We start from the raw sequence: 16348 nt of genomic DNA on the forward strand, positions 1-16348 counted from the left end.
CAGATGTTCAAACTGGTTTTAGAAAAGGCAGAGGAACCAGAGATCAAATTGCCAACATCCGCTGGATCATGGAAAAAGGAAGAGAGTTCCAGAAAAGCACCTTTTTCTGCTTTATTGACTATGCCAAAGCCTTGACTGTGTGGATCACAATAAACTATGGAAAATTCTGAAAGAGATGGGAATACCAGACCACCTGACCTGCCTCTTGAGAAACCTTTATGCAGGTCAGGAAGCAACAGTTAGAACTGGACATGGAACAACAGACTGGTTCCAAATAGGAAAAGGAGTACATCAAGGCTGTATATTGTCACCTGTTATTTAACTTCTATGCACAGTACATCATGAGAAACGCTGGGCTGGAAGAACCACAAGCTAGAATCAAGATTGTCAGGAGAAATATCAATAACCTCAGATATGCAGATGACACCACCTTTATGGCAGACAGTGAAGAGAAACTAAAAAGCCTCTTGATGAAAGTGAAAGAGGAGAGTGAAAAAGTTGGCTTAAAGCTCAACATTCAGAAAATGAAGATCATGGCATCTGGTCCCATCACTTCATGGCAGATAGATTGGGAAACAGTGGAAACAGTGTCAGACTTTATTTTTTTGGGCTCCAAAATCACTGCAGATGGTGATTGCAGCCATGAAATTAAAAAGCGCTTACTCCTTGGAAGGAAAGTTATGACCAACCTAGATAGCATATTAAAAAGCAGAGACATTACTTTGCCAACAAAGGTCCGTCTAGTCAAGGCTATGGTTTTTCCAGTGGTCATGTATGGTTGTGAGAGTTGGACTGTGAAGAAAGCTTAGTGCCGAAGAATTGATGCTTTTGAACTGTGGTGTTGGAGAAGCCTCTTGAGAGTCCCTTGGGCTGCAAGGAGATCCAACCAGTCCATTCTGAAGGAGATCAGCCCTGGGTGTTCGTTGGAAGGAATGATGCTAAAGTTGAAACTCCAGTACTTTGGCCACCTCGTGTGAAGAGTTGACTCATTGGAAAAGATTCTGATGCTGGGAGGGATTGGGGGCAGGAGGAGAAGGGGACGACAGAGGATGAGATGGCTGGATGGCATCACTGACTTGATGGACGTGAGTTTGGGTGAACTCCAGGAGTTGGTGATGGACAGGGAGGCCTGGCATGCTGAAATTCATAGAGTCGCAAAGAGTCGGACATGACTGAGCAACTGAACTGAACTGAACTGAATATTAAGATTATGCATTTTTGGCAAGATTATCACAGAAGTGACAGTGTACCCTGCTCAGCATGTTCTGTTAGGAGGAAGGAAGTTGTTGTGTTCTGTCACTGGTAATACTAACCTTGACCACTTAGTTACAGTTCTTCCCTTTGAAATGAGTTAACATCTAAGGGGGGTTACTTTGAAACCAGGTAAATATTCTGCTTTCCAGCATACTTTTGACCACTCATTTTAGCACTCATTAATTATCTTTGCCTGAAATAATTATTACTGTTGTGTTTGCCAAATGCTGACTTTCGATTGTTATCATTCCTTCTACATATATTTATTGGAATAATATTGTAAGAAATAGTTTATTTATTAATTTACTCTTCCAATTATCTATGTGGCTTGACTCTCTAGAGGCCATCAGTTAGGAACTGTGAATGAGAATTAATATGACAACCTCCATCCCTACCCCTAAGAATTGTTTCCTTTTGTGGTATCTGTGGAGCTGGTTTTTTTTTTTTTTTTTTTTTTTTGGTTGGGGCTGATCTGGAAAGAACTTTGGTGGTTTTGTAGAGAGGACGATAGAGATTTCTCTCTCACTGTGAATCTGTTTTTATCCATGGATCTGCCCTGGGGCTGAACATCTTTCCAAGAAAAAGACCCTGAACTCTGTGAAGGCATATACAACATGTGTGATGGACATGGGGAGTCAGAGTTTTGGAAAGAACAGTGTGGGGCATGAGGACAATGGGAGCTCCTTATAAGAGGAAATAAAGCCTGATCTGGTAAGTCAGACCCAAACAGAACACTAGCTTCAGAGGAGATGTAGATTGAGACCACTGAGGTAGAACTTACCTCTGATGTAGAGCACAAACCTCTGGCAGAGTATGACCCTTGGTAAAAGTTGCTTACTGTATAAATGAAAAGAACTGTGTGTCAGAGAGGGATACATTAGGAATTTGGGATTAAAACATGCATACTATTTTATATAAACTAGATAACCAACAAGGACTACTATATAGCACAGAGAACCACACTCATTATCCTGTAATAACCTATAATGGAAAAGAATCTAAAAAAGAATATATATATGAAACTGAATCACTTTTCTGTGCACTTGAAACGAGCACAACATTGTAAATCAGCTATATTTTAATTTGGTTCTCAACGTTTGCATCTCTATTCCTGCCCTGCAAATAGGTTCATCTGTACCATTTTTTCTAGATTTCTAATGAAAGTGAAAGTCACTCAGTCATGTCTGACTCATTGTGACCCCATGGACTATATAGTCCATGGAATTCTCTAGGCCAGAATATTGCAGTAGGTAGCTGTTCCTTTCTCCATGGGATCTTCCCAACCTGGGGATTGAACCCAGGTCTCCCACGTTGCAGGCAGATTTTTTACCAGCTGAGCCACAAGGGAAGCCCAAGTATACCTGAGTGGTAGCCTATCCCTTCTCCAGGGGCTCTTCCCAACACAGGAATCAAACCAGGGTCTCCTGCATTGCAGGCAGATTCTTTACCAATTGAGCTATGAGGGAAGCCCCATATATGCGCATTAATAGTGATATTTATTTTTTTTCTTCCTGACTTCACTCTGTATGATAGATTCTAGGTCCATCCACATCACTACAAATGACCCAGCTTTGTTCCTTGTTATATATACACCCTATTGTGTGTGTGTGTATATATATATACCCATATATATATCTCATGTCTTCTTTACCCATTCATCTGTTGATGGACTCGAGTTGCTTCCGTGCCTGGCTCTTGTAAATTGTGCTGCAGTGAACACTGCACTACATGTGTCTTTCTGAATTATGGGGTTTTAACATGGCTCCGAGCTTGACAGGACAGAATGGGTAGGTGTTGAAAGTTCATAATCCCTTTCCACCCAGACACGAGTTACTAATCATTTTCCTGTCTCAACCTGTTTTAATGTCAGGATTTCTTTTGCTTCAGTTGTCAAGTTCTCTTAACTCATTGTTCACAGATCGGTGAAGAACGATTCTCTGCTTGTAACCTTGGAAATGTGGGGAGGGAGTATTTTGAAAATCATACAACAGAGTGTGAAAGAGTTATGAAACCAAAAAGGGAGCTTTAGAGAGAACCACAATCATCTGACTGAGAATTAATAAAAGCTACATGTAGAGAGATGCTTTCATTATTTTTCTTTTTTGGTTTTCATGCTTTTGATTTTCCCAAATCAGCCACAGAAAGTGTTTGTGGACATGAAAACGTGTTGGCTAAATTTCGTCTAAGACTTTCAGTTTTTAGAAAACAAGCAACAACCCCAGATTTTGTCAGAGCACCTCAAAGCCTAGCACTTGGCTCCTTTCTTCACTGAAAAAAATTCTAACTATATATACACACACGTATGCATGTTTGGTTGGTTGGATGGATAGACAGACACATAAAGATATAGAATATGAACTGCTCAGGATCCTATTTAGGTCATAGGTCAGTGCCTTCACTTTACAGATTAGAAGGTGGAAGCTTAAAGAAGTCAAACCTGAATCTGCTAGTTGCAAGGTAAGGGTTTCCTCACTGTGAAGCACTCCTTTTAAGAAGGGTTTTCTGGTGGAGTTAACAAATACTGCGATTTCTTAGTGGTTTCAGATGAGTCCCCAAACCTGGTATTCCTTTGGCAGGCACATGGCAGCAGAGTGATAGAGCAAGTTCCTCTGTTAGCTCTAGCAGCATGTGAAAAAAGGAGCAGATTTGAACATTCAGCCATTCATCTTTTTATTGAATACTTCCTCATGTAGGACTGTGTTTGGTTCTCTGAGGAATAAAAGATGAATAAAATGAATGGTGTATAAAGATATTCAAAAGGCTATTTATATAGTAAAATCCCAGAGAGGGAGACGGAGTGAGTGAGCTTAGACTATACACCAAAATGTTAAACTTGGTCCTTTCTAAGAGGGGAAATTAAAGGCTACTCTCACCCACTTTCTTCTTTTTTTGTTAATCTTAAATGTTTATATTCTGCATAATAAACATGTATTGCTTTTGGAATAAGGGAAAAAGTTATTTTTAATGAAAATTAGCCAAGACATGCTGTGTGAGTTCTTCGGAGAACCAAGTGGGCTGTGGTTGAAGTGTCCTTGGTGATCTCGAGCCTCCCCCAAAGCTCTGGCTTTTGGGAAACCCTGGTTGGGTGGGGCGAGGAGGGGATTGTGCCTGCATTCCGTTGGCCCTATCTTACCCTATCTACCACCTCTTGGGTGTGTTCAGTTGCTTCAGTTGTGTCCTACTCTTTGTGATCCCATGGACTGTAGCCTGCCAGGCTCCTCTGTCCATGGGATTTTCCCAGCAAGAATACTGGAGTGGGTTGCCATTCCCTTCTCCAAGGGATCTTCCTGACCCAGGGATCAAACCCGTATCTCCTGCGTCTTCTGCACTGGCAGGTGGGTTCTTCACTGCTGAGCCACCAGGGAAGCCCACCTCTTGGGCAGTGAGTGCTTCGCATTAATTCTCATGGTCATATTACTCTCTTGATTGTTATGCTTGTACATGCTAAATAAGGGACAAACTGCCATCAATGGCATAACATGGAACAATAGAGACACATTCTTTGGTTACCTAAAATAAATAAATAATGAAAGAATCAAAAACATTTAAATAATCTTTTTCTAACTTAGAAGTGTAGATGAATGCTTTTGAGAGAGAAGGTCAGCTGTGTTAAATCTCATACAAGCATTTCAGTTTAATGGGACAATTGTCTGTGTTCATAGGGAAAGACAAAGTGCTTGAAACAACGGGAAAGTTTTGAGCATGCTTTAAGCTATCTTGTTCTTTAACTTTCAAATTATATTGTTATTGGAAATAACGTGAACCGAGTGAAAGTCTTTTTATTTGAAGAAGGTAAAACTGGTGTATGTTTTGCTGTCTTTGGTGGCTGCTGCTACTGCTAAGTCGCTTCAGTCGTGTCCAACTCTGTGCGACCCCATAGACGGCAGCCCACCAGGCTCCCCCGTCCCTGGGATTCTCCAGGCAAGAACACTGGAGTGGGTTGCCATTTCCTTCTCCAATGCATGAAAGTGAAAAGTGAAAGTGAAGTCGCTTAGTCATGTCCGACTCTTAGAGACCCCATGGATTGCAGCCTACCATGCTCCTCCATCCATGGGATTTTCCAGGCAAGAGTACTGGAGTGGGGTGCCATTGCCTTCTCCGTGTCTTTGGTTACTGTAAATCATTTGCTTGCAGTGCCGTTGGTCTTCTCTAGTCTCTCCATTATATGATATCATCAGGAATAGCCAACAAGTGCTTGGGAACAGAGGTACCTGGTATAGTTTACTTTGTGTGTGCTAAGTCGCTTCAGTTGTGTCTAACTCTTTGTGACCCTGTGGACTGTAGCCCACCAGGCTCCGCTGTCCATGGGATCTCCAGGCAAGAATATTGGAGTGGGTTGCCATGCCCTTCTCCAGGGGATCTTCCCGACCCAGGGATTGAACCCATGTCTGTTAGGTCTCTTGCATTGGCAGATGGGTTCTTATCACTAGCACCACCTGTAAAGTTGCCATACTATCTTCAGAATCACATGAGAGAAAAGAACTAGTTGCTTTTCCATCATTCTTGAGTTTACTGAACCTACCCTGTAAGGACAGTGTTAGATACTGTGAATAAAAGAATTGATGATGTGCAAAAATAGAAATGATGAAACAATTATTTTTCCTTTAGGTTCCATATATTTCTGTGGAGTTAGTTTTGCTTTTGGCCTCTGAACGGTCTCATTTATTTATCTCAAATATTTACTGAGTGCTAAGATAGGATTCTGAAACAATTGGATCAGTAGACTATTTTCCTTATTCCTCTCATCCCTCCTGCACACAGATTATATTATAATCAAGATAACAATCTATTTAATAAAGTTCCTTCCAGTTCTAATTGATTTGATGCCATCATTTGAGCCACTGCACTGACTTGAAGCAAGATGTCTATATATTTTTTTAAAATATAAATTTATTTATTTTAATTGGAGGTTAATTACTTTACAATATTGTATTGGTTTTGCCATGCATCAGCATGAATCTGCCACAGGTATACACGTGTTCCCCATCCTGAACCCCCCTCCCACCTCTCTCCCCGTACCATCCCTCTGGGTCATCCCAGTGCACCAGCCCCAAGCATTCTGTATCCTGCATCGAACCTGGACTGGTGATTCATTTCATATATGATATTATACATGTTTCAGTGCCATTCTCCCAAATCATCCCACCCTCTCCCTCTCCCACAGAGTCCAAAAGACTGTTGTATACATCTGTGTCTCTTTTGCTGTCTCGCATACAGGGTTATCGTTACCATCTTTCTAAATTCCATATATATGCGTTAGTATACTGTATTGGTGTTTTTCTTTCTGGCTTACTTCACTCTGTATAATAGGCTCCAGTTTCATCCACCTCATTAGAACTGATTCAAATGTATTCTTTTTAATGGCTGAGTAATACTCCATTGTGTATATATCTATAATTTTTTAGCCATATGATTCAGTAAATTCCATTGATGGTTTAAACCAATTTGAGTTTGATTTTCTAATTTTGTGTGTGTGTGTGAGTCAGGGTCCTAGTAGGACACAAATGGCGCACTTAAACAAGATAATGGAAGGGAGTTTAATGAAGGACCATTTACACAGATGCATTGAATGGAGTTAAGGGAAACCAGTGAGAACTAGCCATAGCAGAACAGCTTTTCATCCCTGAGCCTGAAATGACAAGAGGAGGGGCTGGTTTTCCAGAATCCAGAACTTGGGAAGGGTGGTAGCTATTGTTCCTTGAATGGGCTGCCTGGAAGGAGCTGTGGCCCTCATGAGGAAAGCAGTCTTGCAGAAAAGGAACTCAAGGATTAAATAAATACTATAACTTCTCTTTCTTCCTACTCCCAGTGGAGAACGTTCATCATCCTATAACTCTATCATAATTTTAATGAAGTACTTTGGGATACTAGAGACAGTTCATAAACAAAAGAATGATCATTATGATCATCACAACACATCAATCTTGTTTGTTGAACGTTTATTGTCATGGGTACTTTGAAATGTGCAAGAAATTTAGAATCCATAGTTGCTGCTTTCAAGAGGCTAATACCCAAAAGAGTAAGATAATAGAAATGAAAAACAAAATTAAGGAGCTAAAATATACATACAAATCCAGGCTTTCAGGACGAGCCAATTAGTGTAGTGTATCCAGCTCATAGGTATTGGGCACAGGAGCCAAAGGAATCAGTGAGACTGACTGACTCCCAGTCACTCCTATTAGAAGAAACAAGTCTTCTTACTTTCTATCCTTTGATTTGATAATATTAGGTCTTGACTGCTACAAGCATTTTACTACCAGGAGAAGAGGCCCTGGGACCACTTCTGTAGAAGCTAACAGTGGAGTTAAAGGAAGGCAGCTCAAAGAGAAACTGGATACTTGGTTACATCATTTGAACCATTGCATAAACCTTGCCTGAAGTCAGAATTCTAGACTTTCTAGTTACAAGATCCAACAAGTCCTTCTTGTAGGTTAAGCCAGTTTGAATTGGGTTTTCTACCATTTGCATCGTGGAGTAACCAATTGCAACTCCAAGTGTAACTGAAGTTTTGAAAATATCAGGGAACTGTTTTCCACTGTTATTTATTAAATAATGCCAATGCTTTTCGTAAACACTTGTAATACCTGTTTTGAAAGTGAAAAAAAAAAAAAACTGCAACAAAGTTCTGTTATCAAGGCAAAACACAGCACTGCATGTGACGTAACTCCTACAAATACTGTGCTTCTTTCACAGAACTGGTTGAATTAGTCCTACAAATGTCAAAAAAACAAGTTGATGGTTCAGCACATTATCTTCTTGGCCCATATGGAAAGCACCAAAATTTCTAGCTTCCACAAAACCCTTTGCAGTGTTCAAGGAGCAGTTGAATGGCATTTTCTAGTCTGTGATTCAAGTGGCCCAGTCTACCTTAAGAGGGAAACATTCTTTTTGAAGAGATATTGGCTATTCTCTATATAGGAATGTAATTATAAAAGAAAAGTCCAGAAATTTACTACTTCTCCTACCCCCCCCCAAAAGTCACAGAATGGTATCTGAGATTGCTGAATAACTTTTAGACAACAAAAACCCCAAGAATGTTGAGAGAAGACTAACAGAAAATGGGTTCTGAAGGTGATGTAGACTGAATACTTGTGTTCTTCCAAAATTCATATTGAGTCATAACCCTAAGTGTGATGGTATGAGGAAGTAGGTAGGGCCTTTGGGAGGTGGTGAAGTCATGAAGGTCAAGCCCTCAAGAATGGCGTTAATGCCCTTCTAACAAGGGACATAGGAATTTGTTCCAACTTTCTGAGTTCTGCCATTTGAGGATACAGTAAGCAACCAGTCTACAATCTGGAAGAGGACCCTCACTAGTACTTGAGATTGCTGGCACCCTGATCTAAGATTTCCAGTTTCCAGAACTATGAGAAATATATTTCTGTTGTTTACAAATCACCTAGTCTATACTATTTTATTATAGTGGCCAGAACTAAGACAAAAGTAAACTTGTTTACAGTAACAAGGTATTTGAGATTCTTGTTTTTGTTTTATTTGATGAGAGTAACTTCTTAGCAAAATGAAAAAAATACTGATTGAATTCAATTAAACAATCAGCTAGGCTTCAACAGTATGCGAACCGAGAACTTCCAGATGCACAAGCTGGATTTAGAAAGGGCAGAGGGACCAAAGATCAAATTGCCAACATCTGTTGGATCATAGAAAAAGCAAGAGAATTCCAGAAAAACATCTACTTCTGCTTTATTGACTATGCTAAAGCCTTTGACTGTGTAGATCACATCAAACTGTGGAAAATTCTTAGAGATGGGAATATCACGCAGCCTTACCCACCTCCTGTGAAACCTGTACGCAGGTCAAGAAGCAACAGTTTGAATCAGACATGAAACAATGGACTGGTTCAAATTGGGAAGGAGTATCCCAAGGCTGCATATTGTCATTCTGCTTATTTAACTTGTATGCAGAGTACCTCATCAGAAATTCCAGGCTGGATGAAGCACAAATTGGAATCAAGATTGCCAGGAGAAATCAATAACCTCAGATATGCAGATGACACCACCTTTGTGGCAGAAAGTGAAGAGGAACTAAAGAGCCTCTTGATGAAAGTGAAAGAGGAGAGCGAAAAAGCTGGCTTAAAACTCAACATTCAAAAAACAAAGAAAAAGGCATCCAGTCCCATCGCTACCTGGCAAATAGATGGGAAACAATGGAAACAGTGACAAACTTTATTTTCTTGGGCTCTAAAATCACTGTGAATGGTGAGTGCAGCCATGAAATTAAAAGATGCTTGCTCCTTGGAAGAAAAGCAATGACAAATCTAGATAGCATATTAAAAGGCAGAGACATTACTTAGCCTACAAAAGGTCCATAGAGTCAAAGCTATGGTTTTTCCAGTAGTCATGTACGGATGTGAGAGCTGGACAATAAAGAAGGCTTAGCGCTGAAGAATTGACGCTTTTGAACTGTGGTGCTGGAAGACACTTGAGAGTCCCTTGGACTGCAAGGAGATCAAATCAGCCAATCCTAAAGGAAATCAAGCTTGAGTACTCATTGGAAGGACTGATGTGGAAGCTGAAACTCCAATACTTTGGCCACCTGATGTGAAGAACTGACTCATTAGAAAAGATCCTGATGCTGGGAAAGATTGAAGGCGGGAGAAGAAGGGGACGACAGAGGATGAGATGGTTGGATGGCATCACCGACTGGATGGACCTAAGTTTGATAAACTCCAGGTGTTGGCAATGGACAGGGACGCCTGGCATGCTGCAGTCCATGGGGTCACAAAGAGTTGGACATGACTGAGGAAATGAACAACCAACAATCAATAAACTTTTTGTCATTCTAGCTAGCAAAATATAATCACTCCTTAGGGAGTGAGCCAAAGAGGTGATAGTGATAAAATACATTAGAAATGTAGTTTAAAAAAATATGCAGCAGTTTCCCTGGTTCAGTTCAGTCCCTCAGTCGTGTCCGACTCTTTGCGACCCCATGAATCGCAGCACGCCAGGCCTCCCTGTCCAGCACCAACTCCCGGAGTTCACTCAGACTCACGTCCATCGAGCCAGTGATGCCATCCAGCCATCTCATCCTCTGTCGTCCCCTTCTCCTCCTGCCCCCAATCCCTCCCAGCATCAGAGTCTTTTCCAATGAGTCAACTCTTCGCATGAGGTGGCCAAAGTACTGGAGTTTCAGCTTTAGCATCATTCCTTCCAAAGAAATCGCAGGGCTGATCTTCAGAATGGACTGGTTGGATCTCCTTGCAGTCCAAGGGACTCTCAAGAGTCTTCTCCAACACCACAGTTCAAAAGCATCAATTCTTCGGTGCTCAGCCTTCTTCACAGTCCAACTCTCACATCCATGCATAACCACAGGGAAAACCATAGCCTTGACTAGACGGACCTTTATTGGCAAAGTAATGTCTCTGCTTTTGAATATGCTATCTAGGTGGTCAGTGGTAAAGAATCCACCTGCCAATGTAGGAGACATGGGTACGATCTGGGTGGAGAAGATCCCACATGCTGAGGAGCAACTAAGCCTGTGCACCACAACTATTGAGCCTGTACTCTAGAGTCTGTGCTCTACAACAAGAGAAGCCACTGCAGTGAGAAGTCCGTGCACGGACACAAAGAGTAGCCCCCACTCACCACAAGAGAAAAGCCCACACAGCAACAAAGACCCAGGAGAGCCCAAAATAAATAAATAAAAATTTAAAGATATATACACAGCCTAAAAGCATGCATATTTTTTTGAAATGGCACCCAGTGATTTTTAAGAGAACTAGTAACTTTCCTGGGGACATTAGCTTTTCACTGCACAATGACATCTCAAGATTCTTAGCAGATACATTAAAGACCTTACACCTCATGTTGTTGGCTTATATGAAGACAGATTCATTTTGCAAAGGTCAAGATGGAAAAGTACTGTAAATTGATCATAACTCTCCATAAAACAGACATTTCATATATTTGTAAGAAAATAACAATGCATTTGTTTACCATAATGAGGTATGACATTTGCTTGAAGTATATTCTTAGTATTATTAGGCAGAACAAAATATTTCATAAATTTAAAATAGCAAATATATATTTTTCCATATTCTATTTAAAAATACTGGAACCCATACATATTGTATAAGATAATTATTTGGTAAACTTATTTCAAAAAAATTTTTATTGTGAAAAATTTCAAACATATGCAAAGGAACAGTGAATAGTGTGTGTGTGTGTGTGTTAGTCATGCTCAGTTGTGTCCAACTCTTTGCAACTCCATGGACTGTACCCTCCAGGCTATTCTGTCCATGGAATTTTCCAGGCAAGAATACTGGAATGGGCTGCCATTTCCTTCTCCAAGTGAATAGTATAGTGAGCCTTAAGTACTCACATATACTCATAAGCCAGCTTCAACAAGGGTCGACTCATAGCCAGACTTGTTTCACTATACTCCCACTGATTTACCAAGCCATTTTTTCTCAACAGATTCTTTGAAGCAAATTCATGGGCCTCTTATGTCCCTACTGTTCTTTCTGGGTGGATTAAGATGGCAAGGTCCTGAATTCCTTTACCAGGTCCATTTCTCAAAGTTGGTTATGTACTCAGGAACCTTAAGAAATGAGGTAACATCTCCTCCCCACCCCTCCACACACCACTTCAGCCCTGGACAAGGAGTAGATTTTTGCTTTTCCTCTTACTGCTTGCTATAAAAACTAGAGAGTTTCCCAAGATCAGCTTTCCACAGCTGTGAAGCAACTCAGTGCCTGTGCAGGCATCCCCTGGACCCATCTGTGCTACCCCAGTGGCACGCGAGAGCAAGAGGCTGATGTTTGTGTTAGTTACTGTGTCATGAGTAATAAAGACCTTTGTCTCTGACCCAAGGCCTTGAGTATTCTCTCAGGCTCCACAAAATAATAAATGGAGATTGTAGTTCAGGTAAAATCAATCTCTGATCCAACATGTATCATTTTATCTGTACATATTTTAGTATACAGCTCTAAGATATAAGAACTCAAAAAAAAAAAGTTAAGATGACTAAATTCTACAGATCTGCTACATGACATTGTTCCTTAAGAGTATTGTATTGTGCACTTCAAAACTTGTTAAGAGGAAAGATTTCATATTAAATGTTCTTACCACAATAGAAAAATCACTATTATTGCATATAGAAAACAGACAATAATTCTCTAATAGCATTGAATATCCCCAATCATGTTCAAATTCCCCCACTTCTTTCTCTCTCTCTCTTTCTTAGTGTATTTAATAGGCATACACATAACTGTATTGAGTTTATATGAACTTTTAAAAATTTATTAGATAAATATAGATATAACATAAAATTTGTACCTTTTTTAAGTGTACAGTTCAGTGGCATTAATGAGTCACCTTGGACCACCATCACCACCTGTTTCTAAAACATTTACATTCTCAGTGATTTGAATCCTTAGTATCTTTTAATCTATTGGTTTTCCTTTCCCGTTGTGTTTTTCCTTGAAATTTATTTGTTGATTAAAATTAGGTTATTTATACTACACACTTTTCCAAAGGTTGGATTTTGCTGTTTTCATAACTGTTTCATAAGCTTCCATGAAGAGGTATATAATATTTCTTTCCCTTTTTGTGGTGTTAAAAGTCATTTGTAAACTTCCCTGGTGGCACAGTGGATAAGAGTTGGCCTGCCAGTGCAGGGGACACAGGTTCGATCCCTGGTCCAGGAAGATGCCACATGCCGTGGAGCAACTAAGCCCGTGCACCACAACTACTGAGCCCATGCCCTAGAGCCCAGGAGCCACAACTACTGATCCCACAAGAGGCAAGTACTGCAGCCCCAAGCCTAGAGCCTGTGCTCCACAAAAGAAGCCACCGCAATGAGAAGCCTGCACGTCACAACAAACAGTGGCCTCTGCTCACTGGAACTAAGGAAAGCCCTCTCACAGCAATGAAGACCAGCTCAGTCAAATAAATAAAATAATAAATAAGTAGCAATCTGTAAGAAAGGTCATTTATGACCATCGTTTAGATCCTTTAGTTTTTAGGTGTGCAAAACGGTGATACTTAAGTTCTATCACTGCTTTTAATGGGTATAATACTTCCAGAGAGGAGCAGTTGCATAGTACTCCATTGTAGGGATATGTATTGCACATGTCTAAACAGAATGTTCTGTAAATTAGAAGATCCTATTTAGCAAACACATTTTTATTGTGATTGGTTTTCAAACACGAGAGAGAATTTTGTTTTTGCTGTTCTTTGTTTTATTCTCACAAAAGGTACAGAGCATACTCAAGACTAAAGTTGCATTTGCAGAAAAGTTAAAAACTACTTCTACATGATACTATGAGTGAAATTTTCACCCTTCAAAATAATTTTTATCACTAACGTGGATCTTTTCTTAAAAAGTATCCTAGAGTCATGAATCCGGAAAGAAACAATCTTAGTATGGACAAGCAATTTCAGTCTCCTTTTCTTCCAAAGTAGAGTGTTGAGAGCTGGGGAGAGCCTCTTTTACATGTTTCTTTTTTTATGCATAGTTCTAAAATTAAGCACCGTGCTTTTTTTGGTGATAGTACATGCCAGGATGGCATATCAGAACATTTTCATTAGATCAACACTGAGACACATCTGTTCAAGTGAATCATTTATTAGCTCAACTGACTCATGTAGCAGGGATAAGAAATTCAAAAACTATCATATGGATTGAATCACATGATCCTTATCCCTTTGCCACTTAAAGTATTAATTAAGCTTTTATTTTATCCCTTACCATAACACCTGTTAACTCACGTTTGGTATTTGCTGAAACTTCTACATGCTGGGAATTACAGTAGGTAAAAGGTCATGTGACAAAATAGTTCTTAAAATTTTGAAATTTGCAAGAATTATTTCTTTTTCTGAGTCTCTCTCTCTCCACATAAAGGGAACAACAGTCATTTTTTGGTCCATATGCATATTTGGTAGTATAGTATAATTTTATTTCAAAAACCCTGTTGTCTTCATGTTAAAAATGAAAGAAAGCAAAGATCAACTAAATTAGCATGACTTGTGGGGAAATGAATTCAAAAGCCTACCTTCTAAATCAAAAAATGAATGTGGGAAGCCTGCTATATATTGTTATCAGTGCAACTTAAATTTGTTTGTTTTAGGAAAATATTGCCATGAAACAAATGATTCCACTGATGGCTGGAAACACATACTTATCACCCCACAGTTTCTGTGGGTCAGGAATCCAAGCTTAGCTGGGGGACTCTGGCTCAGGGTCACCCATGAGACTGTCATCAAACTGTGGGCAGGAGCTGGATAGTCATCTCAAGGCTTGACATAAGAAAGAGCCACCTTCAAGTTCCCTCACAGGGCTATTTTGGATGCCTCAGAAGATCCATTTCCAAGTTCAGTCACATTGGCCTCTCCACAGACAGCCTGGAGACATAGAGAAGATGGTTGCCTCCAGAGTGAGTAATCCAGAGAGCAAGAGAGAGTACCTGAGACAGAGGCTACAGACACCCCTTCACGTCTTCCACATTCTGCCCCTTAGAAAGGATTCCTGTGTGCAGGCCAAAGGGGAGGGGATCACACAGGTATGAACACCAGGAAACATGGCTCAGGGGTGGCCACCTGAGAGGCTGCCTACTTCAGTTTGTTTATTTTAAATATAAATTCTAAACACAGAAACTACATTCTCATTGTTAAAAATTTTAAATATACCAGAGGGTATGTAGTAAGAAGTCTCCCTCCCCTCCCTGACACTCAGGCCCCTCATTGAGCAAACGCTTATCAGTCTCCTGTGGCTCTTCTCCCAGGCTTTCTGTTAAATGTGAAATTGAAGAGTGGAGCTCCATGGGTATGAACAGAAGCCGCTGTCGTCGCCTCCCCTCCATCTTGCCAATTCAGTCCTGCTTTGCGGAGATAACTCTTCCCCCACCTCCTGGGTGCTCTCTGAGGTGGTTACTATGCCTTTTCCTCTCCCTATTAGATAATAAGCAGTCCTCCAGATATTTTTAGTCATAACACGGTTTCGTATCAGAAGGAAATGTTGAATAGCAGTTGAACTGACTGAACTTTCATGTTAAAGCTTCTGCCCTGTGCGCTCTCTGGCCTCCTTCAGGCTGGATGCCTGCAGTGAGGAAAGGTGGGAGTCTGTGTTCAGCTCCTCTGTTTCTCTGTTTTGTACTCCTACATCTGCTCTCTGGCTTCTTCTGGCTCCATTGGGTTGCCTTTGTCTCTCTCTGGGTTAGGGGATGGGAAACCGGTAAAGAAGCTCTTTTTTTTTTTTTTCAGAGTCAGTTCTGGCTCGTGCACAGATTTCTTCCTGGAAACACTCAACTGTAGCTTTCGTGATGTTTCTAAAGTCTCTCCTTCATTTTGAAAGCAGCTTCCTGTCAGGGAGTCTCACTGGAGAGTGTTGCTGCAGGACATTAACTATGCTACAGAACGTTTACACGTGTCTAGCTTCTGACGCCTGCTATGAGGTAACTTGATAGATTTTAGTATTTGCTTTTAATTTTTAAATTTTGGTTGTTAGATTTTGTTGATTGAGCACAAAGATGATGACCAGAAGCTTCATTCTAAGTAATAGGGCTGGATTGTTGACTAATAGCTGGTAATTGAGCGGTGCTTTAGAGTTTGAGCACTTTCATATCTACGTTTCTGTCTTCTTTGTTCCTGGCCACACATTTTTTAGTGGGCTAATTCTCAGCTGGAAAACTCTGACTTGTATGTCAAGTACAGTTGTACGTCAAGTACAAGCCTCTCATCCATAGTTTTTGTGGTCACCAAAAACGATTTTATCATAGTCAGGTTTCCCTTGTAGCTCAGATGGTAAAGAATCTGCCTGCAGTGCAAGAGACCTGGGTTCGATCCCTGGATTGGGAAGATCCCCTGGAGAAGGAAATGGCAACCCACTCCAGTATCCCTGCTTGGAAAATCCCGTGGACAGAGGAGCTTGGTGGGCCGCAGTCCATGGGGTTGCAAAGAGTCGGGCACGACTAAGCGACTAACACACACCAGCTACTTTGTGCTGAGGCCTTCCCAGGTGGGTGGTGCTAGTGGTAAAGAACCCACCTGCCAATGCAAGAGACATGAGATGTGGATTCAATTCTTGGGTCGGGAAGATTCCCTGGAGGAGAGCATGACAACTCACTCCAGTATTCCTGCCT

Source organism: Budorcas taxicolor, chromosome 1, assembly GCF_023091745.1.
Source record: "Budorcas taxicolor isolate Tak-1 chromosome 1, Takin1.1, whole genome shotgun sequence".
Classification (NCBI taxonomy): Eukaryota; Metazoa; Chordata; class Mammalia; order Artiodactyla; family Bovidae; genus Budorcas; species Budorcas taxicolor.